At 57.7% G+C, this 6,000-nt stretch overlaps 1 protein-coding gene across 1 annotated transcript in view; it reads left to right on the top strand.

Annotated features, from left to right (window-relative positions):
* The first annotated feature begins 442 nt into the window (after positions 1 to 442).
* The window catches only part of LYST (lysosomal trafficking regulator), a 789,135-nt gene continuing 783,577 nt past the window's right edge, over positions 443 to 6,000 (top strand). The window contains exon 1 of the mRNA XM_073671457.1: positions 443 to 689. The gene's annotated coding sequence lies outside the window, so the exon portion shown is untranslated. The remainder of the gene's footprint in view (positions 690 to 6,000) is intronic.

The following is a 6,000-nucleotide window of genomic DNA, read 5'->3' as shown; positions in this document are numbered from 1 at the left end:
CGCAGCAGTGAGGGGTGTAGATGGGAGTGGCCAAAGTGAAAACCACCAGAAAACAACTCCGATCTAGACAGCTCAGCAGTGAGGGGTGTAGATCGGAGTGGCCAAAGTGAAGACCACCAGAAAACAACTCCGATCTAGACAGCTCAGCAATGAGGGGTGTAGATCGGAGTGGCCAAAGTGAGGACCACCAGAAAACAACTCCGATCTAGACGCAACCCTCAGTCGTCTCTTCAGCAGCCTCCACACAACGCTGCTTGCCGCTATCGGGTCTTCATTGGACTGAAGGAGGCCCCGCCCCCACCAGTGACATCGTCCCCTCCATTCTGGCGTCTACCATATGATGTATTTGGCGTGATGCCTTGGCTGCGTTTCCTCACAGAAGCACGTGACAAGAAGCTCCCTCGTTCGTTAGAACAGATGTGTTACATAAAGACCCCGATACACTAAGCCCCCCAGCTTCTCGCTGCAGTCTATCGGGAATTAGTGGCGGCTCCGTCTGCAGAGCGTTTCCTCTCTACACTGGCCCTGATCTGCGTCACAGCACTTCCGGCTCAGCTCCCGTCACGTGAGGGGAAGCGCCTGGTAATTCTGGCACAGCGGTTCTGTGGCATCGCTAGTCTCCCAGTGCTGCCTCAGCCAGTGCAGTAGTGGCAGCTGTCCTTGTGTCTATGGTGCCGCTCTGCGAGCTGGTAAGGAGCTGCTCCAGTGCTTTCTTGCTTGGGTTCTGTCAGTGATGCTGTGTGGTCCAACTGCTGCTTCTCCTGCATCAGACCCCTTTATGGAGACTCCTTGGCCCAGCCTCAGTGAGGGGTGCTTAATTAGCCAGTATATCAGACAGCAGCGCGGCCACCACATTGCAGCCCCCCCTTCCCAATGCTGACACTCCCACCCCAGCCCCCCCTTCCCAATGCTGACCTTCCCAATGCTGACACTCCCACCCCCCCTTCCCAATGCTGACACCCCCCCTTCCATGTGCTGACACTCCCACCCCAGCCCCCCCTTCCCAATGCTGACACTCCCACCCCTGCCCCCCCTTCCCAATGCTGACACTCCCACCCCTGCCCCCCCCTTCCCAATGCTGACACTCCCACCCCAGCCCCCCCTTCCCAATGCTGACACTCCCACCCCAGCCCCCCCTTCCCAGTGCTGACACCCCCCCTTCACAGTGCTGACACTCCCACCCCAGCCCCCCTTCCCAGTGCTTACACCCCCCCTTCCCAGTGCTGACAATCCCACCCCAGCCCCCCCCTTCCCAATGCTGACACTCCCAGCCCCCCCTTCCCAATGCTGACACTCCCACCCCAGCCCCCCCTTCCCAATGCTGACACTCCCACCCCAGCCCCCCCTTCCCAATGCTGACACTCCCACCCCAGCCCCCCCTTCCCAGTGCTGACACTCCCACCTCCCCCCCCTTCCCAGTGCTGACACCGCCCCTTCCATGTGCTGACACTCCCACCCCAGCCCCCCTTCCCAGTGCTTACACCCCCCCCTTCCCAGTGCTGACACTCTCACCCCAGCCCCCCCTTCCCAATGCTGACACTCCCACCCCAGCCCCCCCTTCCCAATGCTGACATTCCCACCCCAGCCCCCCTTCCCAGTGCTGACACTCCCACCTCCCCCCCTTCCCAGTGCTGACACCCCCCCTTCCATGTGCTGACACCCCCCCTTCCCAGTGCTGACACTCCCACCCCAGCCCCCCCTTCCATGTGCTGACACTCCCACCCCAGCCCCCCCTTCCCAGTGCTGACACCCCACCCCCCTTCCCAGTGCTGATACCCCCCCCACCCCCCTTCCCGCTGCCGACACAACCCCTCCCACCCCCCTTCCCGATGCCGACACAACCCCCCTTCCCCATCCCAGTGGCTGACACAACCCCCCCTCCCAGTGGCCGACACTCCCCCCCCCCCCTTCCCGGTGGCAGACACTCCCCTTCCCAGTGGCCGAGACAACCCCCCCTCCCCCTTCCCAGTGGCCGAGACACCCCCCCCCCCCTTCCCAGTGGCCGACACCCCCCCCTCCCCCTTCCCAGCGGCCGACGCTCCCCCCCCTCCCCCTTCCCAGCGGCCGACGCCCCCCCCCCTCCCCCCCCCCAGCGGCCGACGCCCCCCCTCCCCCTTCCCAGCGGCCGACGCCCCCCCTCCCCCTTCCCAGCGGCCGACGCCCCCCCTCCCCCTTCCCAGCGGCCGACGCCCCCCCTCCCCCTTCCCAGCGGCCGACGCCCCCCCTCCCCCTTCCCAGCGGCCGACGCTACCCCCTCCTCCCCCCTCCCCAGTGGCCAACACAACCCTCCCTCCCCCTCCCCAGTGGCCGACACTCCTCCCCCCTCCCCAGTGGCCAACACTCCCCCTCCTCCCCCCTCCCCAGTGGCTGACACCCACACTCCCCCATCCCCAGTGGCTGACACCCACACTCCCCCATCCCCTTCCCAGTGGCTGACACCCCCCCCACCCCTTCCCAGTGCTGACACTCCCACCCCAGCCCCCCCCTTCCCAGTGCTGACACTCCCACCCCAGCCCCCCCTTCCCAGTGCTGACACTCCCACCCCAGCCCCCCCTTCCCAATGCTGACACTCCCACCCCAGCCCCCCCTTCCCAATGCTGACATTCCCACCCCAGCCCCCCTTCCCAATGCTGACACTCCCACCTCCCCCCTTCCCAATGCTGACACTCCCACCTCCCCCCCTTCCCAGTGCTGACACCCCCCCTTCCATGTGCTGACACCCCCCCTTCCCAGTGCTGACACTCCCACCCCAGCCCCCCCTTCCCAGTGCTGACACCCCCCTCTTCCATGTGCTGACACCCCCCCCACCCCCCTTCCCAGTGCTGACACCCCCCCACCCCCCTTCCCGCTGCCGACACAACCCCCCCCACCCCCCTTCCCGATGCCGACACAACCCCCCTTCCCCATCCCAGTGGCCGACACAACCCCCCTTCCCCATCCCAGTGGCCGACACTCCCCCCCCCCCCCCTTCCCGGTGGCAGACACTCCCCTTCCCAGTGGCCGTGACAACCCCCCCTCCCCCTTCCCAGTGGCCGAGACAACCCCCCCTCCCCCTTCCCAGTGGCCGACACAACCCCCCCTCCCCCTTCCCAGCGGCCGATGCTCCCCCCCTCCCCCTTCCCAGCGGCCGACGCTCCCCCTTCCCAGCGGCCGACGCCCCCCCCTCCCCCTTCCCAGCGGCCGACGCTCCCCCTTCCCAGCGGCCGACGCTCCCCCTTCCCAGCGGCCGACGCTCCCCCTTCCCAGCGGCCGACGCTCCCCCCCTCCCCCTTCCCAGCGGCCGACGCCCCCCCTCCCCCTTCCCAGCGGCCGACGCCCCCCCTCCCCCTTCCCAGCGGCCGACGCTACCCCCTCCTCCCCCCTCCCCAGTGGCCAACACAACCCTCCCTCCTCCTCCCCAGTGGCCGACACTCCCCCCTCCTCCCCCCTCCCCAGTGGCCGACACTCCCCCCTCCTCCCCCCTCCCCAGTGGCGGACACCCACACTCCCCCATCCCCAGTGGCTGACACCCACACTCCCCCATCCCCTTCCCAGTGGCTGACACCCCCCCCACCCCTTCCCAGTGCCGTCACTCCCTGCTTTGCTTTCAGTATCTGGTGTGAACCCCCCCCCCCCCCCCCCGTGCATTAATAACTGCAGCTAAATGTTTCTGGTAATGGTTGATTCATCCTGCACATTGGCAAGAAGGAATATTAGCCCATTTCTTACGAAGCATCTCCAAGTCTGTAATGTTGGTGGTCCCATATACTGCTCATTTTAGGTACTTCTACATCTATAGGAAATGTCATATGGTCAGGACTTTGACTTGGCCATTCCAAAACTAGGCAACCTCTCAGGTCCCCCTTGCCCTCCAATCCAGCAGCATTCGGTTATATGCTTTTATAACCTCTCCCTAACCAGCCCTGTGTGACATAATTCAGCTAAATTATATGCTTTAAAAAAGTATTTATATCCTGCGCTTTCCCTATGCTAATGAGGGCTTTAACTAGTCGATGGGGCGTTAGTTCCCCAGACAAGTCAGTCCTCTTTCCATGTTATCATGTACATGTGGGTGTGATAACATAACATGCACGAATGGCGTCATCACCAGCTAATGCAAATCTGCGCAGGCTGCCCTCTTTCCAGCAGCGTCACTGCGTCTCTGAAGCCGGATGTACGCTTCCCTTCTGAACTCCCGGTCATGCACAGTGCGCACCTCTGAAGCTGGGGTGAAGGGGTTAAATCTTTATTCAGTGAAGACAGCATTTTGAATGACTGAGAAAGGCTAGGTATAATATGTACAGTATAGACCAATGGTTTGGACACACCTTCTCATTTAAAGATTTTTCTGTTTTTTCATGACTATGGAAATTGTACATTCACACTGAAGGCATCAAAACTATGAATTAACACATGTGGAATTGTATACTTAACAAAAAAGTGTGAAACAACTGAAAATATGTCTTATATTCTAGGTTCTTCAAAGTAGCCACCTTTTGCTTTGATGACTGCTTTGCATACTCTTGGCATTCTCTTGATGAGCTTCAAGAGGTAGTCACCGGAAATGGTCTTCCAACAATCTTGAAGGAGTTCCCAGAGATGCTTAGCACTTGTGGGCCCTTTTGCCTTCACTTTGCGGTCCAGCTCACCCCAAACCATCTCGATTGGGTTCAGGTCTGGTGACTGTGGAGGCCTGGTCATCTGGCGTAGCACCCCATCACTCTCCTCCTTGGTCAAATAGCCCTTACACAGCCTGGAGGTGTGTTTGGGGTCATTGTCCTGTTGAAAGATAAATGATGGTTCAACTAAACGCAAACCGGATGGAATAGCATGCCGCTGCAAGATGCTGTGGTAGCCATGCTGGTTCAGTATGCCTTCAATTTTGAATAAATCCCCAACAGTGTCACCAGCAAAGCACCCCCACACCATCACACCTCCTCCTCCATGCTTCACGGTGGGAACCAGGCATATAGAGTCCATCCGTTCACCTTTTCTGCGTCGCACAAAAACGAGGTGGTTGGAACCAAAGATCTCAAATTTGGACTCATCAGACCAAAGCACAGATTTCCACTGGTCTAATGTCCATTCCTTGTGTTCTTTAGCCCAAACAAGTCTCTTCTGCTTGTTGCCTGTCCTTAGCAGTGGTTTCCTAGCAGCTATTTTACCATGAAGGCCTGCTGCACAAAGTCTCCTCTTAACATTTGTTGAAGAGATGTGTCTGATGCTAGAACTCTGTGTAGCATTGACCTGGTCTCTAATCTGAGCTGCTGTTAACCTGCGATTTCTGAGGTTGGAGACTTGGATAAACTTATCCTCAGAAGCAGAGGTGACTCTTGGTCTTCCTTTCCTGGGGCGGTCCTCATGTGAGCCAGTTTCTTTGTAGCGCTTGATGGTTTTTGCAACTGCACTTGGGGACTCTTTCAAAGTTTGCCCAATTTTTCGGATTGACTGACCTTCATTTCTTAAAGTAATGATGGCCACTCGTTTTTCTTTACTTAGCTGCTTTTTTCTTGCCATAATACAAATTCTAACAGTCTATTCAGTAGGACTATCAGCTGTGTATCCACCAGACTTCTGCACAACACAACTGATGGTCCCAACCCCATTTATAAGGCAAGAAATCCCACTTATTAAACCTGACAGGGCCCACCTGTGAAGTGAAAACCATTTCCGGTGACTACCTCTTGAAGCTCATCAAGAGAATGCCAAGAGTGTGCAAAGCAGTCATCAAAGCAAAAGGTGGCTACTTTGAAGAACCTAGGATATAAGACATATTTGCAGTGGTTTCACACTTTTTTTGTTACGTATATAATTCCACATGTGTTAATTCATAGTTTTGATGCCTTCAGTGTGAATGTACAATTTTCATAGTCATGAAAATACAGAAAAATGTTTAAATGAGGTGTGTCCAAACTTTTGGTCTGTACTGTATGTAATCTGTTTTTTGTCTTTTAGCAGAAGCTTTTTATAAATTACAACACTATTTACAGTTTACAGTGTATCTGTGAACAATGGATTCTG

This window comes from Phyllobates terribilis, unplaced genomic scaffold (genome assembly GCF_046119375.1).
Source record: "Phyllobates terribilis strain yellow unplaced genomic scaffold, ASM4611937v1 Scaffold_3__8_contigs__length_932513732, whole genome shotgun sequence".
Taxonomy (NCBI): domain Eukaryota; kingdom Metazoa; phylum Chordata; class Amphibia; order Anura; family Dendrobatidae; genus Phyllobates; species Phyllobates terribilis.
Note: the sequence above shows the minus strand (reverse complement) of the source record. Positions and strands in the feature narration are given on the sequence as shown.